At 39.7% G+C, this 22,520-nt stretch overlaps 1 protein-coding gene across 1 annotated transcript in view; it reads right to left on the bottom strand.

Annotated features, from left to right (window-relative positions):
* nlgn2a (neuroligin 2a) overlaps window positions 1-22,520 on the bottom strand; it is a 222,632-nt gene that overhangs the window by 113,309 nt on the left and 86,803 nt on the right. The window lies entirely within an intron of this gene.

Raw genomic sequence — 22,520 nt, 5'->3', positions numbered from 1 at the left:
TCCTCAACCCATCGATTTATACAGGGTCTGGTATAAATCTATGCTTGAGTGGAGATAGTTGGTCTCCAAGGGAGATGACCCTTTGGTTGTATGAGGGCATGTTTTTTTATTTTTTCATTTTTCGGGCAACTTTTTTCCAAGCTAAAGGTTTGAACCCAAAGACCTCAACAACAAGCAACTGCATGATTTTATTTTTACAAACTCTGATCGTTCTTGGTGCAAACTCGAAGACTGCGTCGACCACAAATACAGGTTCTTTGATGGTAAATACCGGAAAGCTCCCACTGCAAAGCTCCAGGCTCCAGACACCTCCACCACCAGGATTGGGTTATCGTGTGTGTTAAGGTGAAAAAATCATAGATTTAATGTGTGTGTTAAAGAGCAAAGTAATTTGTGTTATGAAGGTTGTGTGTTATTATGTACATTAAGTGGGAAAATCCTGTGTGTTCTTGAGTGTAAAGGTGGAAAATCACATCATCGCTTAAGTTAAGGTGGAAAAATCACGTGTTGTTGCTTGTGTTTAGGTAGAAAATCACATGTGTTGTTGCTTTTGTTTAGGTAGAAAATCACATGTGTTGTCAGGCTCTTAAAGGTGGAAAATCCTGAGTGTTACTGCGTGTGTTGAGGTGGAAAATCACACGTTATTGCTGATGTTAACATGGAAAAACCTTTGTGTTATCATATATATTAAGTTGGGAAATGTGGTGTGCAACTGCACCTTACGGTTAAAAATCAATAAGGTTGTTATGTGTGTTAAGGTGGAAAATGTTGTGTGATTTTACATGCCACTGCATTATATTGTCAGTGTATTGTTTTATCACTCTCATCATTACTAATAAAAACAGCCGCCTATGCACAAATTTAGGTGCATAGGTGGGCCTGAGCCTGGAGCTCTGCAGCTGGACCCCTCTCAAAAATAATAATGTACAACACCATAGCCAACTTTTCTACTTCTGTCATATTGTTCAGTCTTATTGCCTGGTGTTTGTTTGTGTGAGTGCTGAGCCAGTCAATTCAAAGTCTTGATTGTGTGATTCCCTCCGCTTCAGAGGTGATAGATTAGTGGAAAGACTCTCACTCTGTCTCCCATGATACCCTGGGTCTGTGAGAACAGCGCCCGCTCTTTGTCTCTCCATGTAATAGATAACAGCTACGTTCAGAAAAGCCTACTTTTTAACCATTTTGACATTTGTGGGGTTTTTTCTCGGCAGAGCTGTGTGTGCTGTTTATTGGGCTAACCTTTGAAGAGTCTTTATGTTGTCTGACATATGGGGAAGGTGGAGAAGGCAAAGGGAAACGAGAAAAATATGGTGGGAGGTTGTTATGTTGAGCTATCAGAATGCCGACAGGCTCAGCTGCTCTGTTGCCATTTCATGTAGTATTTCATCTCAGAGGTAATCTCTGCGGTATGTTGGCTTTCCTTGCCTTTGTCCATGAAAAAAAAACACAAAGGAGCCAATCTGTGTTTGTGTGTTTGAACAGTCATTCAACCCCTGGGCTATTTCTGCCCCAAACAAAGGATTGTTGATCTGTGCAATAACCTTCCAGTATGATCCAAGATCACTGTCGCTGTTTATCTGTCCATGTGGGCTTTGAACTCTTCTTGCTGCTTTAACACCGAAGCGGTTTCATTGCATGTAACACAGAGAGAGGACCCTCTACTCCACTCTCCTCTCCCTCCAACTCTCCTTTTGTCAGTTAGATATTTAAATATTCAGTTAAAAAGTGCAACTTCATGTCTCCACCAGTCTGGACCAAACATCATCATTATCATTATCATTATTATTATCATGATTATTATTATTATTATGCTAATGGTATCAGTGTCCAAACAGATACAAGGTTAAAAACTGTTTTTTTAAAAGTGTTTAAATATATATAAGCACAGATCAAAAGCATTTTTTTTTTCTTTCTTTCTTTTTATGCACCTAGCTGGATCAAATTAAAACCAAACTATTTGTCAATTACTTGGTCAGAAACTAAACTGCCAACCATTCTGATAATCTGTTGATTTGCTTCATTTAAAAAGCAAAATTGCCAAACATTGATTGAAGTTTTTCAGATTTCAGTGTTTTATCTCACTGCTACTTGAAAATCTGAGGGTTTTTGACTCACCTTGGGTTCTGGGAAACTCATTTGTAGCTTTTTTTAAAAAAAAATATTTAAAAAACTATACAATTGTACAAGCCACTGAAAAGAAATAGAGAGTTAAAAAGAGGCTGTACAACTTTGGTGAACAGCAGTGTTGTAACAAATTGCTTATCAGATTTCAGTAAGAATATGACAGTTTCCCCAAAAAGAAATAACAATACAAGGAAGAAAAAAAATACTTTTGTTCCCCCCACTATTTGTTACAATGACATCATGGATTCATTTCATAATTATCATGCTGCGTATGTCACATCACAGAGCAGCAAGCCAGCTTGGATGATGTAAAGACTCACACTCATTAGCTGGAAGTATTCCCATTACTTTGATTTTGTCGGGAGGAGAGATGGCAAGGGTGCTGTTGCTGATGAAAGCGGTGCTATGACTCTATTCACTGCCAAAAGCAAAACATTAAACCTCCTGAAACACCTGCTACGACCGGCAGCACAACGTGGAGCTCCAGGAAATCAATTCTTTTGTTTACGTCTGTCATAAAACTATTAAAATGTCTCTTATATGCTAAAACATGTAGCAAATTTATACAAAGGTATCACAGAAGCAAAGGAGAAAAGAGAGTTAAAGTGAGAAAATGCTTTGCAGATATTTTTGTGTCAAGTGTCACTTGAAATAAGTGAAATAAAGTTTTATTGTTGCACATTGGAAACCATATCTGACACTGTCAGCTAAATGTCTACAATGTAAATGTAAATGTTGATATCATCCTCTACAGACGCTCACAATGGGCCTGGTCGATGGAAACAGCAGTATCAGCATGTCTCTATAAAAGAGCTGAATGTGTTTTGAGGAGCGGACTGGGAGCGCGGACACAAAGAGGTGAAGCACACAGCTTGTTTGGGGCTGACCCCTTTGCCATCCTTCCTCCCTGCTTCCATCTAAATCCATCTCCTCCTCTCAGGCCAGCCTTGTAAGAGCTTATTCCACCGCGGGCCGCTGCGCTGGGACATTACTAACCAGGGAGCGGATGAGGCAGAGCTCCTAATGCTGACAGAGTGGCACACTGAGGGAGTGCCAAGATGGAGCACGGGGAGTAATTTAGGTCAAAGGCCCGGGAGGGACACCAAGATACAGACACACGCCTATATATATTTATATTTTTTTAAACTTCTTTTTCTTTGGCTCCTATCCTTATGTGTGCCAGCTGTGCATATTCCATTAAATGATAAGTCTGCTCTGAAATACGCCTGCTAACAACGAGTTATGAAACCATAAGAGATTTTCCATTTATACTAATTTGTCCCAATAAGGTCTTCTAAAATGGGATCGAAATCCTGTTAAACTCGAGCGCTAAAATAAAGGAGACTCCAGAGAAATAAGGCAGAGCTGACAACAGCGATAGAATAGAAAACATGTTATTTTAATACTTTTGGACAGTTCAATTGCCATCTCTCTTTCAAGCCACCTCATCTCCCCTCAAGCTCCGTCATACCAAAAGACCAGCAGTGTAATCTGATGTGTCACCTCGAGACTCAACCTGGAGCGCTTGCATTTACTGTACAATCAAGTGGGGGCCAGCTCTGGGGACTTTTGATTGGATATGAAGTGTCCTCAAAATATGGCTAATTTTCTGTCTGCTGAGCTAGAGTGGACTGGGGAATTCTTTCAATATTTAAAACTTTACTGGGCACTTTTTTAAGCTTGACAGAGTCAACAGAACTGCCTTGCTGCAGATAAAATACTGTATTTTTGCCATGAGAGGATGCAAAGCGGAGAAAGAAGAGAAATTGACTTGCTGACAGAGCAGAAGAAGGGAGGGGGTGAGAAGAGGAGATGAGTTGATGCAGTGGGATGGAGAAGAAAGACTTTGGCTGAGTCTAAAATCCTTCACTATTCACTATATAGTTCAATAACTTGTTTGCTGTTTCGCAGGGTTGACTGAATATCTAGAGAGAATTATTTTAGTGATTATACTGTAGCAGTAGCTCCTAACTTTTCTGTCTCCTGAACATTTAAACAAAGCAATGTCCAATTGCAACCCCTTATTACATGATGCATATGTCCACCAGTTGTGAGAGGTTAAACCCAGAACCCATTGGCTGTCAGTCTGACGTCAATATGCCTCTGTGGACAATGAATATTTTGAGAGATCTGGTGCAGGAAGTGAATATCCAGGCTTCTTCCTCCATTCTCTAGTCATTTCGGCTAATCTCTAAAAATGTGAATAAAGCTAAAAACTAACAGTGAATATATAGAAAATATATTACTCAAATGTACATTATCTCAATACGAGATGATGTGATTTTGTGATACCAAAATCTTGTTCTGTTGCCTGCATTTTCTGCATACACATGCTCTCGACTGACCAAAGTCTTATTGGTGTGTCCTTATTTTTTCCCAGCTAAAAAAGCCCAGCTGGCAGGCCTAAAATGTCATGGAGGTGCTGCATTTTTCAGGTAAATTAAGTAATTATCTTTGCTTTAGATGAAGGCTGAAGCACATAGGAAAACAGGATGGACCCAGTCTGTGTGGACAGCAGTATTAATTTCTCCTCCATTTTTGTTGCTGTTTAGCACGAGACAGAGCAGCGTATGACTCAAATTTGAACATTTTTCATCTCTCAGCAACCAAAAATAAATACCAAATGGGCAGAGCTCAGTGGACAGTAGACACACAGTGCCGTGTCATGCTGCTTGCATTTGTAGTATAGCTTAAATATGCGGTGCTTTCATTGCAAAAGATTTAAAAAAATGCACCAGCCTCTGTAAAAAAAAAACACTTCAATGGACACGCAAAGCAACCAGGTAGAGTGCACTCAGTGCACTGTGGCCAATTTAGTTAATCTAGAGACAATTTTGTGCAGTTTTTCCACACTGACTCGTCAGCTCCTTGAAGAGTAGGTAGAATTTCAGCCCACCATGATTTTCTTACACAGCCCTATTATCCTGAAGAGGTAAAATATCCAGTAATTTCCGAGAAAAAAAGTAAATTAAAATCCAAATATTTAAGGAAATTCAAATCAAAAATCAAAAAAGTATGAAAAAAGCAGGCAATTGTCTTTTAAAGCCTAAAAATGTAGCGTGCAATTGATAAAAACAAACTAGTGAGGATGCTGTGACATGAACTTAAGTTTGTGCCAGTGAGAGGAGGAGCCAGAGCAGGTTCCAATGTAGTATATTTTTAATCCCTAGAATGTCTCATAAAGTAAGCAGTAAATTGTTAATAAGTAAATAATTGCTGAGAGGGAGAAACAGAGGGCAGCGCTTTAAATTTGCCTTGGCTGTGCACACAGTATGTGTCAGGACTGGCTGCTCTGACGCTGTCCGTGGTGCTGAAATGTGAGCTGACATCAGAGTGCGCTGCACGCTGCCGTTCTTTAAAGCTTTTATTTTATGCAGCCCACACCAGATAACTCTAGACTGCCTGACTGACTGCACAATGCACGATTGCAATGAGATCTTGATTAGGGACTGCTGACTGTACACAGCTTTAACCTTGCACTGCAGAATAATTTGAGGCAATATTTGATGAAGTTGGAATTACTTCTAAAATTATAATAATAGTATTATAGTAATATGGATGCGTGGTTGCTTGTTTTTAACTTTGTTTTTGTAAGGTGTCTTTCAGTGCTTTGAAAGGTGCCTATTAATTATTATTATTATTATTATCATTTCCCTTTTTTCTTCTTTTTTAATTATTTAAATTTTCAAGTCATTTTTCAGGTAACTTTCTCATACTTTTTACTAATTTCTTGATCATTTTTGTGCCACTTCTTCTATTGTTGCTGGTTGACTTCTTCCCATGTTCAGAAAAAAAAATGAGACAATTTTCTCAGGTTTTAAGGGGTAAAACAAACAGGTGCTCTTCAGTAAAAGCAGTGGGAAATTCTTCCCACATGATCTAAAACTGTGTGAATTCAGAAAAAGTGTTTAAAAATAATGATATAGAAGTGTGTGTACGTGTGTGTTGCAGTGGAAAGGTGTTGGAGCTACACCGATGATGAAATTACAACCCTATGCATTAAACTGAACTTCCAGTCATTTATACTGGGCGTCAGTTTGAACCCAGCGGCTACTCTCGCTAACTAGTGATGAATTGTGTCGCACCGATGCATCGACTTTTCTCCTACATGAACACATCAGCAGGCTTGTTTCACCAGAGGAGGAGGCCTTACCTCTGGATAACCTCCTGCTCTCTCCGTCTATCCCTCCCTCCCTTCTTTTGTTCAATCTCTCCTTCCTTCTCTCTGCCTTCACCATTCAGTGCTGTGGGAGGCACCATGAGCAGCAGGGACCTGGCAGAGCGAGCTGTGGGTGTGTGTGTGTGTGTGTGTGGGTGTGTGTGTGTGTGTGTGTGTGTGTGTGTGTGTGTGGGAAGGGTGATTTGCATTCACTGCCACCGGCCACCTCGGCTTCAGAAGCCCTGAAGAGATGGCCCTTTGAGCTGTATTGAAAGAGATGGAGTGTGTGTGTGTGTGTGTGTGTGTGTGTGTGTGTGTGTGTGTGTGTGTGTGTGTGTCTGTGTCTGTGTCTGTGTGTGTGAGACGGATGGGAGGTAGGTAAAAAGTGAGAGCATACCTCATACTGCAGAATGAGCAGTTCATGTGTGTTTCAACAAGTGTGCGGCTGTTTTTGTGTGTGACTAAGTGTGAACATGTACCAACAAGAGTTTGCCTGTGTGTGTGTGTGTGTGCGTGTGTGTGTTTGCATACATGCGCATCTTCAGTTAGCCTTGGGGCAAACCAGAGCCATTATTAATCCCCAGACAGCTGAATTCGTCTTTTTCCTGTGCGCCTCACAGGTTGCTGGGCTCTTTGATCTCCCCGTATCGCTTTTTTCTCAAGGTTACTTTAATAACAAGTACACTTTCAGTCTGTGAACACGATCTGTTTCCAATTTCCATGGACAGAGAGAACTGAGGTAGATACGATCCTGTTAAAAGGTCCACTCTGTGCTGTAATTCCTTAAAAAATAGGCTTACTTGATTTTCTTCTTTCTCAGAGCGCTTCTTCTATTAGAGTGAAAAGAGTTTCCGTTCAGTATGAAAGAGGAAAAAACTGGCTCCTACTTAAAAATCAAATAATAATATCAATTTCACTCAGTTCAATGATACAATTCAATCCATTTTTGCAACCCTGCTCTAGCCTGTTTCTATGCGCTAGCTTATCTCCATTGCACAGCATTGCTCAGTAATTTTCAAATGCTGTTGGTCTCATCAACAACGTGGTAACAGGATAGCTGACCGCGCTGGCCTGAAAGGGGCGAGTCAGCAGTTCAGAATGTGAACTGTATCAATAAACTGGAGGATTAATTATAAAAGGCAAACACACTGTGAGCTGAGGACAATTTATGACTGTCTGCTCCTGCTGTACATTATATGACGGACCTGAATCCTGATTCCTGACTGTTGAAGTTACAGTGTTAAAGTTAGCTGAGGGTGTGTAGAAAAATACTACATAGCAACAAAGAAGTGTTAAGAATAAAGTTTTTTGCATTTAACAACCACACTAAATCACATAAATCAATTTAAAAATATCCCAGTTTGTCATGACTTTTGTTCCAACCTACCCCATCATGTCTAAAACAACCGCAAATGTGTATTTTTTAAAAAGGTTTTTTACATTTATTTATTTACCACAGAATTCTGGGAGTGCTTGTTTTGAACTTAATGTTTTTTCACTATTTGATTTCAAAAATTGCATAAAATATCTATTATTTTTAGGAAGTTTTAGTTGTCAGCGTTGTCTCTTTCACTGTTTCACACCAGAGACCAACTGCTTAATGAGTAGGGGCGGCTACGGTTATGAGGCCAGTATTTTTGCAATTTAATATCTCATCAATACAAAGTTTTCTTTCTGTGTTGAAATTACAGCAAAAGATTGCAGATAAGTTTGCTAGTGTCGCATTTGTTAAATATTTTCCGCTTAATGTCATTGGTATAACTTGAAAGAATATGAAAAGTCATTATTAGTATCTCATTTATATTAAAAAACAATGATTTAAACGGCTTTAAAAGTAAAACATTTCAAATTTTAGCTTAAAAAGTCTGACTTTAAGGAATACATTTGTTTTTCAGTGACTCACCCCGTGTTACATTTTCTGGGTGAAGTATTCCTTTAAGTCTTTTTAACCGGATGGAACAAACATTCTTGGGACATTTAAAGAGAGACTGGAAGACCAATTTTTCTGTCCCTCATCATGACTGTGCCCCACCTGTGCCTATTTTAAACAGAATGTCTAATTGTTGGATAGGGTACATCAGACTTCATCAAATCCCATTAGATGTACTTCATCAATCCCCGAGTTAAATGAGATGATATCCCAGATTGTGCTGGAGCGCTGCTACAGAAGCAAAGCCAAAGAACATGGATAGTCAAAGCCTGAGAGCTTATTATTTAAGTACTGTTGTAAAGTCAATTCACTCTCCTGAGGCTAAAACGATCATTTAAATGGACTGTCTACAGCTAAATCCTATTTCTGCCTTCACTGCTCATCCAAAGCATACGGTGATGATGGGGGGAAGCAGCGAGAAGTTTAGGTGGGAGGAGGGAGGGGGATAGGCTTACGAGTGAAACGGTATGTATGCTATGGAATGTAAAGGGAAGAGGGGCTGGATAAGAAAGGTGGCAATGCATGAAGAATAGAGATAATACGAGCTGAACCAGAGGAATAGAGAGAAAGATGGAGGAGGACAGGAGAGTCGATTAAACTGATGACCCACATGAATGCGACAAAACGGGCAAAAACACACTGCCGAGATTATTAGGATCGTGTGATGTGCATGCACATGCATACATACACAAACCCACTGAATACTAAAACCCACCCACGCATGCATCTACACACACTCCCCTTCTCTCCATCTCTCTGGCTTACAGGCTATAAATAGCTGGAACTGAGCCCTTGCTAATTCCTTCATTCAGAGTCTAGTGGAAAGGCAAAATGCACGCAGCCTTTGATGCGCGCCCTGACAGGAAGATACAGGAAGTGGTGGATGGTTGCCAAGACAACCCCTCCGCCCAGCTTCCCCCTTTTTCTTGTGTCTTCGATCTAAATTCTGCACTCCTTCAGCCTCCCTGGCTTTCATCCTGTCTTCATTTCAGCATCTCTCACTAACTATACTGTTGCTCCTGCGCCTCCTTCAGAGGCTAACTGAAAGCTTCAAAATGTGATCAATATCACAATCTGGCAGTGTACTCCGTCTCAGCCGTGTAATCGCATTATGAAAGCGCCGCATTCGCTTGCATCCACAATAAGTAAAGATACTGAGTAAGTTATGCAAATCATTTCTCCAATTACAGTCATTATCGATATCTGCGGGGATTATTTTAACGCAGTTACACTTCAAATGTTCCCAACTGATTCAATGTTTTTCATTCAGAGTTATAACCTCAAGAATTAATGGTAGTGCATAATGCAAGCGCACTGAGATGCATTGGCACCATCGAATCTTGCTTAGCCAGCGCAACTAGGCGCGGCAGGACCTGTCAAGCTTTGGAGTTCTCCAGAGGTGTACATGTGGATGTTGGAAGATCGACACTATGTATTTAAAGTTTTACAGTTTCTCAGCTTTATTAAAAAAAAAAAAAAAAAACAAGGACCCAAGAGCAAAAGAGGAAGGAATGGATTAAACAGTCTGTTTATCTGTTCTGAGATAAAAAAGGTAGAGGGCCAAAAAGAGGACGCAGTAATAAAAACAGCTTCTTTAATGTGAAATTTTCTGGATTTATTTCCTCAGAGATGAGTTTGCTATCAAGCACTTATTGCAAACCGTTCCTCTTTTCTACTGAGTTATGGATGCTGATTTGTTCAAATATTGTACAATACTGTGTTGTGGTTGGTCGACCAGTAACTGCTATTATTACTTTTTTTTGTCTGTTTAGCATTGTTTTCTATTCAGTGGGGCTATATTTTGTCCTCTGTTTTTACAATTCTTTGTGAATATATTTAAAGAGTTTCTATCTACATATTTTTTGGTGGTTTCTTTAATTGTCTGTACAACTATTTGATTTTTGAAGATGTAGCTTGAGTGTCTACATCTGCATTATTTACAACCATACCTCCACTAGCAAACAAACTTCTACCTCCGAGCAATCTTGGAGCTTTCAAACAAATCTTAACTTATAACTGTCAATAGCCAAAACGGTCTGCAAGGGCTGATGGACCATTTTATTGTCTACAGCTTCATTCTAACTGCACAAAAAAAATGCTAACACCAGCACATCTGGCTTTTGAATGCAATGGGAATGTGCACAATCAGCATTCACACCCCTGTCAAATAAATCTGCAGTTGTCATATGTATTTACTGCCTCCAGCTCCGATCAGCACTGATAGGAACACCACACCGGGTTAACCCCCTAATTACAGTTTCTTAACCAGCTAGATGCAATAATGCACCACCACTAACCTCCATCCGTCTCCTCCTAAGCAGCGCTAAAACATCTATCCAAATTAATTAGCATTGAGTTTGAAAGACAGTAATGTATAAAGAGAAGTAACCACCGTCAAGTTTTCCCAGACCTCTGCCCATGCTGCTCTCAAACCCTTTACATGTTTACAACCTGTCGGTGATGTTGAACAGACACACCAAAACAACCCACACACACATACCCATCTGCTGCAGAGCCGTGTACACAGCTGTGCTCTCAGAGCAATGGGAAAGCAGTCTATAGCCTATTTTTAGCCTGATTACATATGTTTGACAAGCCTGTATGCTTGGGCGAATTTTGGTGGGAAAAGGGGAATGTTTTACACGTATAATGTGAACACTAAGGTCGTGGATTTACGATTGGACCATGTGCATAAATTGTGAGCTTCGGTTTTCAGTTGAATGCCCAGCTTTACTGACAGTTTATCACTTTTTTATGTAAAAAAAAATGTATATCTTTATACTGTAGATACCTTGCCTGGTATGTTATCAAAATAATAAATGGATGGTAAATGGACCTGCACTTGTATAATTCTTGTCCTGTCATTTTTGAGTGCTTTAACACTTCAAGTCACATTCACCCGTTCACACACACATTTATACACTGTGTGCGAGTGCCACCTGCTACTGCATTTTTTAACCATTTACATGCACTCACACACTGATGGGTCAGCCATCAGGAGCAATTTGGGGTACAGTATCTTGCCCAAGGATACTTCAGCACGTTGAGTGGAGGAGCCAGGGATCGCACAGCCAGCCTCGCTACCTCACAGTCACAGTCATCCCTGACATATTGCATTTTTGATGCAAATAAAGTTTGACAACTGCAAATTTAGTGTGCAGATACACTACTTTTCTCAAACTTAAATCATGAAATCATGAGTGGTGCAGTCAAGTTTCAAGGGGGTGGGCAGAAATGTGGTGCACTATGCTTGCAAACATCATCTCTGCAGAACTGCTGACCAACTCAAATGACATAAGAAATGCACTTTAATGAAGTAAAATGTGAGTCCACACTGATATTTCTAAACTTTTACAGCCACAACCAATTATAATATTGCACTGCATCCCATGAGGAGGAATTTCACGGATAATCTACTCTCAGATCCAAATATACCCTGCAAGATTTGAAAAATAACTCCATCACACATTCACACACTGACACACACTCGCTCCCTTTCTCACACCTGATCCGGGCTCTTCCCGACTCTTTCCTTTTGTCTGCAGCGTTATGATTTGTCTTGTAAGACACGTCAGCCTCAGTAGTTTTGGACACATTTCTAATAACCTTTCCTCCGTTTCAACAGTCCATCAAACCCGCGGGCTACACTAGCTTAGCAGTCAGCAATTTAAAAATCCGCTCCTCTCTCCTCCCCTCAGCTCATGTTTCATATTGGATATTGTAGGTCTGTGCCGAAAGGAGAGATGTTACTGTCCAGAGTTTTGCTAATATCAAACAGAGATAGAGTTTTGTCTTCCCCCAGGAACCGTCTTGGCATTTTTACTCACATGTTGATTGCTTCCTATCTCTAAGTAGAGTTTCACAATCTCCTCATGTATCTAAATAATCCAAGAGGTATATTATATCTACGTATATGCTGACTTGTCTATTTAGGTTCCCTCTTATTTACTTAGTCTGACATTTTGGAATTGGATTTAAGGCCAATTTTGAAACACTAAACACACTAAAACCAAGTGAAAACGCTAATGAATAAAATCTCTGGAGGTCCAACAGGAGTCTGGCATATCGCAGTCCAATTCCCTTGTACGGCCTAATAATTTAATAGTATTTGCCTCCCTTCATCCATTAAATCTCACATTTTATCTGTCTATATGAGGCATTTTTTGTTGTGAGAGAGGCTAATTTGCTTTGCCTTATCATTTTAGTAGCCAGTGATATATCTGTCTCAGTCATGCCATTTTTGGTCAAGATAAAAGTAGAGTTTGCTAAGCAGGTAATATTTTTCACACTAGTCCGAAAATAAGTCAATTTAAGAGACAGAAATTTTGTTCCTGACATTCAATTTTTCATGAATGTCACTAGCAAGCTATCCAGAAGAATGGCAACCCATATTAACCCTGTCTACAAAGTTCTGATTGGTCCACTGTTTTGCCAACAAGCAAAACGAAAGGAGCATGTCCAAAAAATGACATGAAAATGCAACATACTCAACTGCGAATATTTTTTGCATCAAAACTAATTATACTGGCAGGGATGCAAATTTACACCAGTTGCAATATCTTGTTTAATAAAAGGTTTTGATGTGAATAGATCTGCCAGCAGAAATTAGAATTTGCACCCAGAGCAGCATGAGGCAGTCTGTCTGAGGTAAGACGTGGTGTGACCTAAGCTATAATCAGCCAATGTATTGAGTTTTTGAGCAAAAATAATCGGAGTGATGCTGACTTATGAATCTCAGTTAACAGTTACACAGTGAGTAAGTCTAAGCCAAGGATACTTAATTTGTTTTGCCTGAGGAGCCACTTTTGCAAAATGACGAGGCCAGGGGACAAACATTATAATATTTATCACACAATTAATAAATAAATAACTAAATAAGGCAAATCCAGTCGCACAGCCCTGCAAAAATCAGGTGTATGTAGGGATGTGTCTAGGTTTTGAGTAGGCTCAAGGCTTAGCCTGGACCCCAGATCCTCCCCTTACACTTTATTATATTTTTTTTAACCATCTCTATTTTGCCCCAGGCTACATTTGGCCCACAGGCCATAAAATAAGAATTACTGCTTTTATTGTGAAAGGTACAAATGGAAGGAGTGGATCATATATCTGCTGCTTTTGTCAAGGTAGAAAGAAGTAATAAAGTTTGTCATCTTGATTCAGACTATGGAACAAACCTCTGTGTTATTATTTTATAATCCTCATAAGAAAATCTGCGGTGTGATTGGTTGAAGGCCCTTATATTTGGTGCAAAGGCTCAGAAAAAAACAACCTTGTTCTAAAAAAAATTCTACCCCCTTTTCACTGCGTAATATTCATGTTCAGTGTGAAAGTACTCAAAATAAAAACAACTATTCGAAAAAACTATCTGACGTGCAAATTAATCACACACAAAAAAACATTCCTGGTATGTGAGGATGTGAATAGGTACAACTCATTGATGAAGTATGGAAGGCCTAAAGAGGAGTCCACTACATGCCATTCAGGATTACTCATGTTTTAACCCTTTGAAACCTGAGCAAATTGGCCTGATTTCTTCCAGACACATGAGAAGACAGCGATGAGCAACTGACCTAAAAATAGGCATGAAATTAGTAGCTAAATTACATGAAAATTAGCAAAAAAGTAAAGTTAAACAAAAAAGGTGGTTCACAGAAAAAGTGCTTAACATAGGTTATAATAATTCTGTAACATAATCTAAAATGTGTGAATACAGTTTTATAGAAATATTTTCCCTAGCTTTTTAAAAAATAATTTATGAAATTCACTAATTTCTTGCAATTTTTAAGGAATTTCTGACTCAGTTGCTCATCAACCATGTTTTTGAAAGAAATCAAACATTTTTTCAGAGTTCAAAGGATCAAATCCAAAAACTTTTCATAATTTTAGTCCTTGAGAGTTTTTCCAACAACCCTACACCCTGTATACTGTGGCCGCCATAGGCCTTTCCGCACCATGTACAGGACTATCCGAGATGAATGGAAAAGTTCAAAGCGAGAGACCGACCCTGGCTGATTTGATTCTCTCTTCACCCTCACAACCTCCCGCAGTAAGACAAAGCCTTTGACCAAGCGGGCCAGTTTCTGTCTGCTCCACTGTGCCTCAGGATAGAGCGCAGAAGCAAAGGAGAGGGAGAGGTGAAACATGAGAGGAGGCGCAAAAACAAAGATGGACCCTGTCAGATTTGGTTTGTAAGGGTTGGACCAGAGGCTGGATGAGGCCCTCAGCTTTGACCTCCATCCTCTAAAAAATGACAACTACCTAGAGATGCCCGCCTTCAAAAACTCCCACTCTCCGCTTCTCACTCTGTCCTTGTCTTTCTATTAAGGCCTCTGTTTTTTGTCTCCTTCGGTTCCGGCAAGCGTGCTCACATCAAAGAAAACTTTTGGGCAAGTGATAAAGAATGTGAAGGAGACAGATATTTCAAGGGTCCCTCAGGAGCTACAGGCACCCATACTGTATGTTACAGCAATTGTTCATTCTAAGGGAAGTGTATTCGGCCTGAAGAAAGATGGTGATCTATTTTTCCTCCCATCATCTCTTTTTTTCTCCCATTTCTGTTCTTTAGAGGATATCAACTTGGGCTGGCAGGAGAAAGAGCCGATACAAAGAAAGAGATGGAGCAGAATAATCAAGGTTTTTTCCGGCATCAGAGGCAATATATATCATATTTCCACCGCTGCATGCTGGCACCTCTCTCTCGCTTTCCATTATTTATCTGTTTGTTTTATCCCTTTTATTTATTTATTCATCTCTAGCCCTTTGGCAATGCCGATGTCGCAGCGCAGCCCTCGGCCGCTGCGCGCATTATTGTGTTAGTATCGAACCCTTCTTGATGAATCTCCTCAGAAAATTGAAATATTGCAGAATGGGGAGATGTGGGAGTTTGAGTTTGATGCATGGAGATAGATGAAGTATCGGATGGAATAATTTATAAGGCCCCCGGCTCGCACCCTGCAGCTCAAGCCAAGGAGGCACAGAGCTGACAACGCTGAGGTTAGCGGTTCAAATCCCGGAGGATTGTCTGGCAAAACTGATGTATATCCTCCTCCAACAGGACTAATTGAATAGAACTAGCAGCTTAAAAGGCACTTTGTAACAGTTTATCAGGGTTAAACCTCAGCCTGCCACCAATACAGTTCTTCTAAGTGTGTTGGAGTCCCTCTCAGTTAGTTCTAGATCAATGTTTGTCCATTTTAATCAAGAATTTAATTCTTAATTAAGGAATTATTGATGAAAAAATGCTGCTCACACTAGATGGGGGTGCCAAAATTGCCCCCTCCAAAAAATTTCATATTAGAAAATAAAACACAAGGGAAACGGTGGAGGGGAGTACGTGAGGAGAGCAGGGTTTCCCACACATACATTTATTTGTGGTGGCCCGTCACATTTTAAAAACACTATCTTGCACTAACTTGCACTATCACTTGCTGCTCACATAATGTGGCACAAAAATGAGGCACTGAAATCTACGTTATGATTTGGTCTAGTAGGTATCGGACCGGTCGTATAAGAACCGGTGCCATGTTGGCACCGAGTTTCGGTACCCGACCCGACTCTGCAGCAGCTGCTCTTATCATCCAAAGATCTGATCAAATCAGCTCCAAGTGGATGAACTGATCCACACTGGTGGATATTGCAACTGGTGCAAATCCACTAAAATTCCACAAACAGCTGATTAGAAAAAAGAACCCAAAAAAAGCTCTGCCTTCAGCTACTGCCACATTTACAATATAGTTTAATAGGGAACACTAGAGAGCATTTCAGTTTGTGAAAATGAAAAGGCAAAAGCCATTCAGGGAGCAGCACTTTTTTTTTAATTGTAAATACCATATTCTCTTTTATTTTTATTAATTTTGTTGAATAGCTAGTTGTTAATTTGTAGTGATTTCTCATTAGCTCTTGTTCTTAGGCACAATTCAATAAACAGAAGCAAAACGTACAAAATATAAGCATTTTTGTTGCCTGGGTTGGGGGGGGCTTGCTTAGTCCGCAGTATGTGCTAAGTGCGGCCCTGCTAATAGCTTGTGATTGTTGTTTCTTGTGATCTATGGATAGATGTCATCTGAAATTTTGTCTCAGAATTTTTACACAAATCGGTGTGAAGTTAATTAACAAAAAGAAAGCCAGGAACAGACCAATGCAAAATTTCCTGAGGAAATGGTGAATCTCTGGTTTGCTTGCCCATGTTTGAAAATAACCATGGCAAGAAAATATCACTTTTTTCAAGAATAATCAATGAAAGAATAGGGTGAACTGTGTAATATGTGGTTGGAAAAGTTATGAAAAAGTAGTACACTGCCTGGCCGAGGGGGTTTTAAATTGAGCTTTGTTGAGCAAGTAGGAAAAGGTCACAGTTATAAATGCAAAGAGCTGAAGCAAAAGTGGACTCCACACAGCCACTAAAGACACTACACAGCTGGTGCGGAGGCATCGCAGCTGGTGTAGACGCTTCAGCAGGTGTTGCGAGATAAGCTTTCTTCACAAACCCAAAAGCTGTCCCTGCTAACATCAAAGCGACTGTTTCTCCATCGCTTCTATGCCCTCTGTTGAGTTCCCGAATGTTGGCAAACAGTTACAGTGAGCTCACATGCGAGGGCTGCTGAGTCCAGCTCCTCCGACTTATTTACCATGAAGTCTTGCTCTGTGTTAATGTCTGCTGACTGCTGAGGGAAGCATGCGTTTGTCTGCGAGCCTGCAGCAGCAGCAGCTGCAGCAGCGGCCGGTCTTTTCCCTCCCTTCCCCTCGTCTATCGATCCACCGTGACTCTGCAGGAGCCAGATGAAAACCTCTTGCTATGATTTATGGGATGTCATCTCCAGGGGAACCAGAGGAGCCCCTCCCTCCCTACATTTGGTGAGGGAGCAGCTCGCCTGAGGGCAAAACCAGTTCCCCTGGGTCCTAACACCTGATATTCTACCTGGAGGACAACAAAGAAACAAGCTGGGTTTATAGTCAACACTTTGCATTATAGTGCAATTCCAATGACCAAAAATGTACTCTTATAGAGTTACCAGCACAGGAAAGCTAGGCCCATGCACAACAAAGGACTACTTGCTGTGATAGTCGAAAAACATGTTGGATAAAAGGTAAGGATGTAAATCACAAGTTTCATCACTACACAGTACTATATCAAATCTTAGGACGAAACAATATTTGCTGGTATCACAAAGTCTGCCATGAATCGTCCTGCAATTGACATGAGACAATACTAGTAAATATCCTCATCTTTTTCTTCGTTGCCTCTCATTATATGCCTGGTGCTATGCTGCTAGAACTGTTTGAACATTTAGAAATGAGGCTACTTGAACAGAAATGGTGACACAGGTGCACCATGGGAAATTCAAAATATGGGCATACCCAAAAGAAAACAATATTTATTGATGTTTTCACATTGCAACGTTGATATTTGATCCTTAACCACTGAATCTATATATCATTCCAGATTGTTGTATTGTTTCCCCTAAGGGGTCACAGAGAGTATCGTGAATTATGTACTGGCATTTGTACCATAATCTGGCTCACCCTCAGGGTCAAAGGGCACAAATGATCCCTGGTCAAGGCCCGGGAGGGGCCCATGCAAAGACTGATGATCGACCCTTAAATGGGACCAAGATCAACAATTTACTCACAGACTCATATCACTGAGAATGCAAGTTATATACAGTTACATGATAAATGAATTTACTGATATAATTAAAATATATTTCAATCCGTCATGTGATATTCCAGCCCCCGCAGTTATTGTGAAAACAGTATGAACCTGGTATAAACAGGCGAAGCTAAATGTGTCAATGGTGAGGAACTGGGAAGACTAGAAAATGAAACATATTAAGGTCCTTGAAAAGTCTTGGAATTGCATTAATTAACACATAAAAAATAAAAAAAAAACACTGGATATGAAAATGGTGATATATTGAGAGAAAATGTAAACCTATTTGTTCACTTGTGATTTTATCTTATTATTTAACCCTTTGAAACCTGGAGTGACATCACTTTCTTACCTTCAGACATTTTCACAACTAAATAAACCTTTGAACCTAGAGCAAACTGTTGTGATTTCTTCCAAAGACATGGGGAAAAAAGGCAGAAACTTGATGAGAAATGTTCCACAAATTGCAATAAAATAGTCGATTTAGAAAGTTTTTTTTTGTTTTTTTTTTAAAATAGAAAAAAAGCTAGGGAAAAACATACACTATATTCATATTCATGAGTCATTTCTTTTTTTTCTAACTTTCTTTTTTTCTTTTTCTAACTTTTTAAAATTTTTTCCAATAATTATTTTTAGTTTTTAAAAGTGATTTTTAAGTAATTTTCCTCTACTTTTTACTATTTTTTATTTATTTATTACCATTTTTTAGGTCATTTCTTCTTTTGTTGCTCATTGTCTTTCTCCAGTGGTTTTGAAGGAAATCAAACCAATTTGGTCTCCTATCAGTTATTGCAGGACATTGTGCTATCTCTCCTTTTTTGTTAAAGGTAAAAGGATGGATTCCACTGTCAGAGTCACAACAATTCCTTTCTGTGTTTTGAAGTAACTGACTTGACCTTTTGTACGTTGTCATCATATTAGCTAAGCGTGGGTTAGCTGGATCTATAACACTGGATTTGAAAATGGTTTGTTAAAGAGTCATTGTGCGTAAAAGGCTGATGGCCAAGAGCGTATGATAAACTGCGAGGGATGGGTGGTGCTGCTGCTGCAGTGGGTGTAGATGAGGGGCCCAATGTGGAAAAATTTTGTCCCGTTGCCCATAATTCCTAATGGCAGGCCTGACCATAATTTGCCTTTTTTATTAGAATGTATGAATAATGATTCATTAAGTGTGTTGAGAACAATGTTAAAAGTTAAGATTGATGAGGTAAGAACGGAGAAATATCGTTCCAGGCTCTAAAATATTCATGCACTGGAAGTAATAAAATCTAAAAGCACTAAATCCTCATTTACATATTAGATTAAGTTTCTGTTAATCAGATAATAACAAGCGTAATTTTGTATTATTACTGTAAGACATTAGTTATGTTCTCTTTTTTTCTCCTTCAGTGTGACAAATTCAGAAACATATTTATTCACAAGTGCCATGGAATTAATGAAAATATGACAACACATGGCTAGCTTAGCAACTTACTAAGCACCTAAGTATTAATTAAGGAGCCATGAGTAACCACCAAATGTTAGCGTATTTGTTTATCTATGAACAAACACACATTCATGTCAGAGTGTCCCACTTTCCTCCATTTGCACTGATGGCAGCATTAAGAAGTAATTCTGCAGGCTTAATCCACTTAAAATTAGAGGAGATTTTTAAGGATTCTGTCTTAAGGGTGCCCTATAAAAAGGATACAAGTAAAAGGCCTCAGGAGACTGTGAGATGCAGCATTCATTATTTAAAAGTAAGAAGAATAGAAGCAGGATCAGAAGATGGAAGTAGATGAGTGTGTATGTGTGTGTATTCAACTTTGTGTGGTGGTGTTGCGTGTCCCTGTGGACAGCGAGCTGTGGATGATTTTTGATCTGTTGCCCAAAAGCTTTCTCCTCTTCTCTCTCCTCTCTTCTGCTTTTCCTGCTTCCTCCGCGCCTCCCCTCCCTCCCCTGCAGCACGTGTAAAAAATGACTTAAAATCGATGCGGGAGGAGAAGCAGAGGAAACGAGGAGCAGGGAGAAAGACAACCCCTGGAGCTGTCGGAGGAGTGCTGAGGCTAGCAATGTCATGCCTGACTTGACCACCATAAATCTAACAGCAATGATGATGAGGGATAAAACAAGTTCATACGTTGCCGCTATATGTTTAAGGGATGTCAGCAGTTAGCTGTTAATCGACTGACCACTGAGAATATATTTGTCTGGTTACATGTCGGTCAATAGGTTGATTTTGCTTCTCAAGTTTAGTTGTAGCACTTGCACTATTGAGTGTTGCAGGAATGGGTCCTAAAACACAAAAATGAGTGTTACCGCTAACTTCGGCATTGATCTACAAAAAAGAAGGTAGAAGGTAGATTTATTAGTAATTTTTAAACAACATGCAGTGTTAGGACCTATACGGCAGCCATACACCAGGGGGCGATTGGGATTAAAAAATGACACTTTGGGGGAATTATCATGTTGTCCATCTGTACATACAGTCAGTGGTTTCTGCATTCAAATGCAGCAAGTTGGCTGTCTGTTAGCAAACGAACATTTAAATTTCACAAGCTCTAAATGGACAGCTGTGCTAGCGCTCACTGAGACATTGGAGTGGCAGACTACAAGACACTTGTTTTTCATTCCATTTTATTTATTTTCTTTCTTAAAAAATAATCACTTAGTTACTGATTAATGGGTGTTGGGCTATCAAAACCAAAATTAAATAAAACTGACAGCTCTTCTAAAGACATATTTTTTTCTGAAATTAGTATTGTATATTTACTTCATGAATCATCTGCCTTACTGATACAGTGAAGTATTATGCTGACAACTTTGGGTGTAATGCTGATATTACATGAATGAAGGTCAATATTTTACCACTGTGTGACATTCCCACAGAGTGCACTGTACACCACCGGGACAGTGTGTAAGCAAGTGACTGAGAGAGTGTGTATATCTCTCTGTATTATGACACTTTCCACTGAGTCGTACATCTCACAAAACAGCAGAAAAAAAAACAAGCTGTGCGGCAGTGTGAAATGACTCAAGACCTGATGTATAGTGTTCTATATGTGCCCCGAGGAGCTATAAGTGGCAATGACAGGGTGTCGGGGGCTGAGGCTGCAGTGTTGGGAGCGGAGAGGCGTAGGGAAGCCAGAAAGGGTGTTGAGCTGTGAGGGGCTAAAAAGTGAGAAAAAAAAAAAAGTCTAGTCAAGTGATGGAAGTGCTGACAGGGAGACCGGGATGTGTTAGAGTGAAGAAAGTATAAATCAGTGCCTCATCACTATGCTGATGTACACACCGATGAGCACATATAGACAGCAAGAGAGACATAAATGACACACAAGCTCGCACGGGCTGATATTGATACTGTCAAAGTAGATGATGGGTTCTGCTTTTCTAGTTGAATTTTTATGTTTCAACTTCAGTGCATGTGCTTATAAAAAACTAGGCTTTGTCCGCAAGACATAGATTTTGTTAGTCAGATTCTTTTTAAAAGTTGCTCTCTGAAGACCTCAAGTTTGAGGTCAAACCAAGAAAGATTTTCTGCATGGGAAACCCGCCAACATGATTCTTACAGCCTTCTCTTTGTGAAAGGTACAGGCTTTGTGCAGCTTATAACAGAGATATATAAATGACAAGACAAATGTGAAACACGTCTTCGTCTTACAAAACCCTAGGCAAGAGAGAGAGAGAGAGAGAGAGGGCTGATGGAAGTCTACTCTTCATATCACACCTGCCAACAAAATGGAAATATTTCTCTTTTATTGCTCGTGCACCTAATAGTGCCCGGGCAGACAAAAACGTCCGCAGAAAGATCTGAGCAAGGAGAAGAGGGTTCTTGACAGTAAAAAAAAGTACGAAAAGTCAAATGTCACCTAATCCTTTTCTCATAAAGAGTCTGGAAACTGCTTCAGTCGTGGCCTTTGTTCTCCTGCTTTATAACACCTTGAATGGGATGTACTGTGAAACCAGGGAAGGGTAATTGAAAAATTCTTTGACCCTCCACGGAATATTTTTTCGCATATTGTTTCTTTTTTATATACACCCCCCCACAACCCATCATATGCATTTCCAACATTTATGGCGTTTTAAAGTAGTGCATGAACCTGGAAAACAATTCACAACAATTTCTAGACCTTTTTTCTCCACATTGTTTTAACTCCTCTTGGCTCCCTTACCTTTTGAGTGGCTGTAACTGACCGTTTGCTAAACCCCTCCCTTGAAAAGGCATTGTCCAATCATAGCGCAGCAACCAAACTAGGCACAGCAGGCCTGTCAAGGCTTGGATTTTTCTGCATAATGAAGCAATGTACATGTAGTTGCACTAAGAGTCTCACTCTATGTAAAGATGGTGGATGGTGGTTTTTACGTGATCATCAAATGGGGAGGATGTTGAGTTTGTGCCTTGTCAAGATGTGCAATAGTATGTAATCATTAAGTGTTTCCTGATACAATGGTTCATTTGACTTCAAACAAATTAGTGCCCAACAAATTAGCATCCCCATAGGGTAGGCTAGGTTTAGTAAAAGAATCACTGTTGGGCGTTGTCAAGTTACGTACTCAATATGAAGTTCTGAACTTAACGTAAAACTACTTGGGTTAGGTTCAGCAATGTAGTTACGTGTGTTAGGTTTAGGAAAAACAATCATGTTTGGGCATTGTCAGGTTATGTACTTAACATAAAA

This window comes from Plectropomus leopardus, chromosome 23, assembly GCF_008729295.1.
Source record: "Plectropomus leopardus isolate mb chromosome 23, YSFRI_Pleo_2.0, whole genome shotgun sequence".
NCBI lineage: Eukaryota > Metazoa > Chordata > Actinopteri > Perciformes > Serranidae > Plectropomus > Plectropomus leopardus.
Note: the sequence above shows the minus strand (reverse complement) of the source record. Positions and strands in the feature narration are given on the sequence as shown.